Source organism: Sinohyriopsis cumingii, chromosome 3 (assembly GCF_028554795.1).
Source record: "Sinohyriopsis cumingii isolate HCF-2022 chromosome 3, ASM2855479v2, whole genome shotgun sequence".
NCBI classification, from domain to species: Eukaryota; Metazoa; Mollusca; class Bivalvia; order Unionida; family Unionidae; genus Sinohyriopsis; species Sinohyriopsis cumingii.
Window position 1 is genome coordinate 28,343,717 of NC_142963.1, and position 8,519 is coordinate 28,352,235.

An 8,519-nucleotide genomic window follows, 5' to 3' on the forward strand; every position below is an offset into this window, starting at 1 on the left:
TGAGCACCTTTTGAAGTTTATGGACTCCCACTTGTCTTCATAACAGGCGATTGCGTATTAGACAAGGACTAAAACTGTTAAGGCACACCCTGCCTTTTTCTTTTTCTTTTTCACTATGGAGGACTTCATCTGGCACTGGGAGCACAGGATTGCCCACACATACGCCCTAATGTTTTTGTTAATCCACTCTAAGCCGGCCGATGTAAAACCTTTTGATTCATCCAACATGAATGTTATTCATCAATTTATTCCACTAGGTCGCTTGAAATAGTGATCAGATCTCAACTGGTTTCGACTTATAATTTCAGGTGTAAAACCGACTTCTGGAAATACTCTTTCGTTGGGTGGATAATAGTAATACATTATTCCATGCCCATTGCGAGGAAACTGTTGACGCCAGTTTAAGATTTCATCCCCATTTAACTCTTTACCAAAGTTATCTTACGCGGTTATGTCAATAGCACTATCAAATGACATCCCGATGGGATGGAATCGAAGGCGGCAATGTTGCTGGATTAATGTTTCTAATTTGAAGGTAACTATTAAATGGATAATTGCTGCAGATTATTTATGGCAGTTCAGGGCACATAATGTCGCCCAAACGAACGCCACAGTCTGTGGTAGCGCATCAGATGGTGGCGTTTATCAGATTTTGCCAAAACTGCACCCGGTTGTTATACCATTTGTTCTTTATAGACATAGCATCAGGATGTGCATACTTATTGGCTTACTCGGGTAAATTTTGCATGAAATATGCATCATCATTTGTAGATATTTCTTGTTTGTTTAATAGTTCTTATCAATTATCAATGTAGATAACACATTATTAGATTTCTGGTCGCAATTAAATCAAACTGACTGTTGTTGTACTCTTCTAGCACGAGCGCAAACAATGAATGTTGAATTGACCAATCCTCTAGTTGGATCGGTGGCTCTGTAACAGATGATTCGCAACTGCCCTGCCACCCAAGTAGAGATTTTGTCCACCCCAGGATGGAACAATATTTCGGCGGATATTACAGTATGAATAGGGTCGTAAACGTAATGGAGGAATTCATTCTTGGAACGACTGCGGACAACTGCACAGCGACCACATCAAGTCTACTGACTCAAACTATCAACTCAGTCTTGTCGGACTCTCCCCAGTTGATTGATTTGAAGGTTTAATTGGGTTTTATGGAACTGTTACGAAAACGGTAGCCTATGCCCCCTCGTTTTATCAACATCCCGATTCATTATTTCCACCTTGAATAATAACCCCAGCAGGGAATATCATTCATGGATAAAAGCACACTGGTACTGATTGTTTATATGGATGGTGAGTCATATGGAGAACCACGTACTGTATCCTATGGAATACCACGTTTGTGTAGAATGCGTGACGGCGTCATTAGAAGCTCTAGATACGGAGCGATATGCTGGAGTGCACCATTACCCTTTACATTACAGAAAAGTGAGAAAAAAGTAATGAAATACCACGAGTCTACCTGGTTCTGATTTTTTTAAGAACCGCAATGCAAGTACCTTCGGACCATCGCACCCGTTTCATGTCTCCCGAGATACCGAATATCTCAACGGGAGCGATGGTCCGAAGGTACATACTAATTGCACGGCACGATTACTGGAAATGCATACCATCCACATTTTGTACTGGAGTAGTAACAAAAGGTCGTTTTGCCTTTTTGGACCCTTTTGGGTCCCTGACACTCGTTATATGCTTGTATATTTAGCGGACACATTCATGGCCATGTCGAGCGGAAGCGTGGAAAATGGTCTGGTGTTCCTTAGAGGTACGATAGTAAGCGAAACATTGAATAGTGTACAAAGTCAAATGCCTGAGCTAAACATCGGTACCAAATTTATTATGCTACGCAAATTTTAGCTTCAAATATCAGCGTATATTCTTAAATAGGTCATGCGAGAAGGGAAAGAAGTGGCCTCCCTGTATTTGTTTTAATAGTATATGCATGACTGATAAGTAACAACATGCCGTCTGTTCGTAGATTCACCGAGTTTGCTTTGTTTGGCCAATTAATATTGTGCGGCTGAGCGCACGCTTTTCGAATATGACTATTCTGGTGAGATACCCCAGAAGGAAAGGATATCGTAGAGGACGTTTCAATAATAACAGTAGAATCCGTTACCCAACAAAAGCAGAAATCGCAATTATTCCTATTTGCTCGCGGGTTGACTTAGAATGCTCTGAGTAACTCCACTGATCGATGCCCATTTGGTTTGCTTCATCGCTCCATCCCGATCTGAGCCAGTAGCTGTCAACCGCATGAATAAGCAGATGCTCTTGCACCAGTATCTTGTATTCTTATCGATATCATGCACTTTTTATGCGAGATCCACCCAGTACATTGGCGGTTTCAGGATTGCCTATGTCAAATTCTAATTGCAAAAGATGTTTGTAGTGGCTGAAAATCCCGATGCATGTGCTCCGACCCTGAGACCCTTATACCAGATGATTTATCCTGAGGATACATAGACTCAAAGCTAATTGTCAATCTTTTGGTGTTCCAAACGACGATCCAACATGGATTGGTTTTGTCAGCTTTAGTTTTGCTTTTTTAATGTGAACGGCAACAAGTCAGCCATCAAAGATTTTTCTGGATGAACCTTCAAAGTTGGTCTTGTTCAGACTCGGATTCGTTAGCGCAGATTCTCAATGGTTTTCCTAAACACGGCATTGCTAAAAGTCCTTTTCGAAGTCACTGGTGGCCTTAGTCGTCAGATCTGTATTCATCTGAGAATACTGGTCCATCCAAGCGTGCTGGTGAAAGTCAACCACTCGATGGATCTTGGTTACACGCATACCCAATCACAGATACAGCTGGAGGTTTCGCACGTCAGCAAGTAATCGAGTTTCGAACTAAGACATGGTACCAGTTTGGTGCACTCGATGTATTTTCTTGTGTCCGGATTCATGAAAGATCTAGCGCTGATACGGGGTAAAAATGTACCAAGCACCAACAATGCTTCCAATGTCAGCGGATAATTGTTGTGCGCATCAGGACATTCCAAATCAACTTCAAAGAAGTATCTGTGATTACTGTTTTTATAGGTCAATGTGTACAGGATCGATCCAATGAAATCTACCAACCGGAAGCGGTTGGATCATTGACCTTACGCAAAGGTTATGCATATATAAATACATTATGTAACTGTATGGGCTAATGGGGTCAAATCCGTCCACGTTTGGGTTGTTGGCATGAGCGTATCAGATTCTTGACATGGATATTTCTCCATAAAGTGATCGCTCAATAAACGCATTCTGCCCAATGTCGGTTTTGGACAACAATGCATCCCAACACATACCTGGTGATGAAAAGTAATGCGCGGGATTGAGCTTGTACACTTGCATGTCTGTGTCACGAAATGTCTCAAACACATCAGTGAGCAACAACACATCTTAATTCAGTCATGTACTCGTATGGATATATATCCTTTTTTCGTCAGCATATCTGTGTTGGTTGCAAAGTATGGATGAGTAATTACAAAGTTCTCCAACGTCAGACTGTTCGCTAACTTGCCCATGGGCGAATTCATAAGCTGTAATAAACATATGACCTGCAGTTGACCCAGCCTAATCGTCATGTATATTTGTTGGGGATCGTGCTTATCGGTGTGTCTGATGCCGTTGCATTATTAAGTGACTATCGTACCCACGCACGTTTTATGAAGCACCGCAGGAATGTTTGTTTTGTTGGGGTATATTCTCAACTTCTATCAAATCCATTTTCCCTTACCTTTGATCAATTCAAGAAACACCTGAACTGTATTGAGAGTGCTAGTGTTCTGGGCACCATAAAGGGTTGGTTTCTGTTTCTCGTTCACATAAAACTGCTACATAACCAGGTTGTGGCATTATTGTTCGCTGCTGTTTTTCACTGCCTCAGTGGTACTAGCACATGAAAGACAATGGTTTTCTTCATACCCACTTAATATCAGAAGGATTTCAGCTTTTCTTGCACCTCTTGGTTTTCAGATATTATGCTCACATGCAAATTGTTTTAGTTGTACCATTGTTTTGTTAGTAATTGAAGGGGTCTCAATAATTGAAGTATGTCAGCCTTTCTCATACAAATTGGTATGTATGTTCCATGCTGCTGTGTGAGCTCATTTAAGCTAAGGTATGGTAGGCATGCTTATACAAAAGGGAAAGTGTCTCTTAATAAGAATTACATCAATGACTTGGTTTAATAATGCAATTGCTTCAGTCCTAGTTATTATCTCATTTATTTCTCTTTTTGTTTTGTTGTATCAGTCAGTGCAATCACGTGTTGTACAGCCACAGGTGTACATGCTGTTGGTTTATTTTCTTTTGCTCCTGATAGTATTCATGAGCAGATCCACAGCATCGGCACAGAAAATTATGTGACCCGACTCTGATGCTACACTTAAGACATGGCCAAGCGCCTGAACCAAGACATAAGAGCATTATATGTCTTTTACAATATTCATAATGACATGTTCTGCCGCAAAGTTCATATATTCCAAGGCAGACAGCTCTGCATTCCATAAGCTCTAATGCCATAAAGCTTTATATACATACATGCAAGCATTTATCTAATTGGATACGTGGTTTAGGTGTCCATTACCACTTTTTTTTTATCTTCTTCTCTTTAATGTTTTAAAGACTGGGTGGATAGAGAGTATCACAAACTCCATTTTGCAACTCTATGGTAAAAACAGACATTCTCTGATAAAACAACTTGTTATCTCTGTGTTGTCAAAAACATGTGCAAACGAGAATAAAGTATATTCCAACCCACATCTGCCCAAATATGTTCAAATGACCTTTCACAACAAAGTATTAAGCCAACTTGAGCAATATCATCTGGTTTGCACTGGTGTCCAATATTTTCAAATTACTCAGACCGATGGTAAATTTCCTTAATCGCTTTTGCTTCGTTGCTTTTAGTAAAAGCTCCTAAAAAAAAATTCTTGGTGCTTGTGCTGCTTCTCCTCTGCAACACTGTATACTATTACATACAAATGCTCTTGCTCCGTGGGTGGGTTGATTAAAAAAACTATCTCAAATTGGCATATGTCTGAGTGTCACTGGTGTTTTATATAAAGCATTGAACATTTGTTTAATTAGCCTGCTCTTGGATATCCTAATCATTGCACTAGAACAAGTCTCTCTAAAATCATCAAAGATTTCAGATGCAGTGGGATAATTATTATGATTTTACAACTCTACTTTTTCCTGAACTATATTATGTAATTTCTTAATCTTGTTTTGTTCAAATATCTGCCCAAGTTTATTTCATTCAATTTCAATGGTCACTCCAAAGTTAATCAATTTATAAATGTTTACCAACGATCTCCGAGAATGCATGTAATATCTTTTCAGCCTCTATGATGCATTCAAATGATACTGCAATCTCAGTTTTTGTGCTACACTTCTTGTATCAGTCCTTTGGTAGATTACCACTGTTAGAAGTCTCTATAAATTCGTTCAGAATACTTTGAGAGTCAATCACCTGACTATTGTTTGACATTTGCATATTTCACTGCAATATTGGCAGCATTTCTTCAATGTGAAAAAATTCACAATTATATACTTCTTTGTCAAGAAAAAAAATCATTAGCAACCTCTCTCATGGCCTAAGTGGTTAGAGTGTCCACCTCAGCTGCGAGAGATCGCATGTTAAAACCCAGATGAGTCATAATAAAACTTACAAAATTTTTACTAGCAGCTGCCTCACTTGGTGCTTAGTATTAAGAAGTTAGCGTTATGACTGGTTGGCCTAGTGTCAAGATAATCCGACTGGGAGGGACATGATGCTACATATCTGTGGCATGATGCCTCAGTGCTAGACATCACTATCAACTGCCATGTGTCACTGACTAAAAATGTTAAAGCTATGTTAAATATCTAAATCACACCCACCTACAAACATCAAATTATAAACCTGTACAAATTCCATGCTACAGACTATACCACGCTGTGTAGAAAAATTACATGCTATAAACTATACCATGCTGTGTAGACATATCCCATGCTATAATAGACTATACCATGCTGTGTAGACATATCCATGCTATAACAGACTATACCATGCTGTGTACACATATTCCATGCTATAATAGACTATACCATGCCGTGTAGAAAAATTCCATGCTACAGACTATACACACGGTGCAGATAAATTCTATGCTATAGACTATACCACACTGTGTAGAAAAATTCCATGCTATAGACTAAACCACACTGTGTAGATAAATTCTATGCTATAGACTATACCACACTGTGTAGATAAATTCTATGCTATAGACTATACCACACTGTGTAGATAAATTCCATGCAACAGACTATACCACACTGTGTAGATAAATTTTATGCTATAGACTATACCACACACTGTAGATAAATTACATGCTATAGACTATACCATGCTGTGTAGATAAATTCCATGCAACAGACTATACCACACTGTGTAAATAAATTCCATGCTATAGACTATACCAGTGTAGATAAATTCCATGCTATAGACTATACCATGCTGTGTAGGTAAATTCCATGCTATAGACTATACCATGCTGTGTAGATAAATTCCATGCTACAGACTATACCATGCTGTGTAGATAAATTCCATGCCAAAGACTATACCATGCTGTGTAGATAAATTCCATGCCAAAGACTATACCATGCTGTGTAGATAAATTCCATGCTATAGACTATACCACACTGTAGATAAATTCCATGTGACAGACTATACCACACTGTGTAGATAAATTCCATGCTATAGACTATACCACACTGTAGATAAATTCCATGTGACAGACTATACCACGCTGTTTAAATAAATTCCATGCTAATGACTATACCATGCTATTTAGATAAATTCCATGCTATAGACTATACCATGCTATTTAGATAAATTCCATGCTATAGACTATACCATGCCGTGTAGATAAATTCCATGCTATAGACTATACCATGCTGTGTAGATAAATTCCATGCATTAGACTATACCACAGTGTAGATAAATTCCATCCTATAGACTATACCATGCTGTGTAGATAAATTCCATGCTATAGACTATACCATGCTGTGTAGATAAATTCCATGCATTAGACTATACCACAGTGTAGATAAATTCCATCCTATAGACTATACCATGCTGTGTAGATAAATTCCATGCTATAGACTATACCACACTGTAGATAAATTCCATGTGACAGACTATACCAAACTGTGTAGATAAATTCCATGCTATAGACTATACCATGCTGTGTAGATAAATTCCATGCTATAGACAATACCATGCTGTGTAGATAAATTCCATGTGACAGACTATACCACGCTGTGTAGATAAATTCCATGCTATAGACTATACCATGCTGTGTAGATAAATTCCATGCTATAGACTATACCATGCCGTGTAGATAAATTCTATGATATAGACTATACCACACTGTAGATAAATTCCAGGCTATAGACTATACCATGCTGTGTAGATAAATTCCATGCTTTAGACTATACCATGCTGTGTAGATAAATTCCATGCTTTAGACTATACCATGCTGTGTAGATAAATTCCATGCTATAGACTATACCACACTGTAGATAAATTCCATGCTATAGACTATACCATGCTGTGTAGATAAATTCCATGCTATAGACTATACCATGCTGTGTAGATAAATTCCATGCTAAAGACTATACCATGCTGTGTAGATAAATTCCATGCTATAGACTATACCATACTGTAGATAAATTCCATGCTATAGACTATACCATGCTGTGTAGATAAATTCCATGCTAAAGACTATACCATGCTGTGTAGATAAATTCCATGCCAAAGACTATACCATGCTGTGTAGATAAATTCCATGCCAAAGACTATACCATGCTGTGTAGATAAATTCCAAGCTACAGACTATACCACACTGTAGATTCCATGTGACAGACTATACCACGCTGTGTAGATAAATTCCATGCTATAGACTATACCACACTGTGGATAAATTCCATGTGACAGACTATACCACGCTGTTTAGATAAATTCCATGCTAAAGACTATACCATGCTGTGTAGATAAATTCCATGCCAAAGACTATACCATGCTGTGTAGATAAATTCCATGCTATAGACTATACCATGCTGTGTAGATAAATTCCATGCTATAGACTATACCACACTGTAGATAAATTCCATGTGACAGACTATACCATGCTGTGTAGATAAATTCCATGCTATAGACTATACCACACTGTAGATAAATTCCATGTGACAGACTATACCACGCTGTGTGGATAAATTCCATGCTATAGACTATACCATACTGTAGATAAATTCCATGCCAAAGACTATACCATGCTGTGTAGATAAATTCCATGCCAAAGACTATACCATGCTGTGTAGATAAATTCCATGCTATAGACTATACCACACTGTAGATAAATTCCATGTGACAGACTATACCACGCTGTGTAGATAAATTCCATGCCAGAGACTATACCATGCTGTGTAGATAAATTATATGCTATAGACTATACCACAC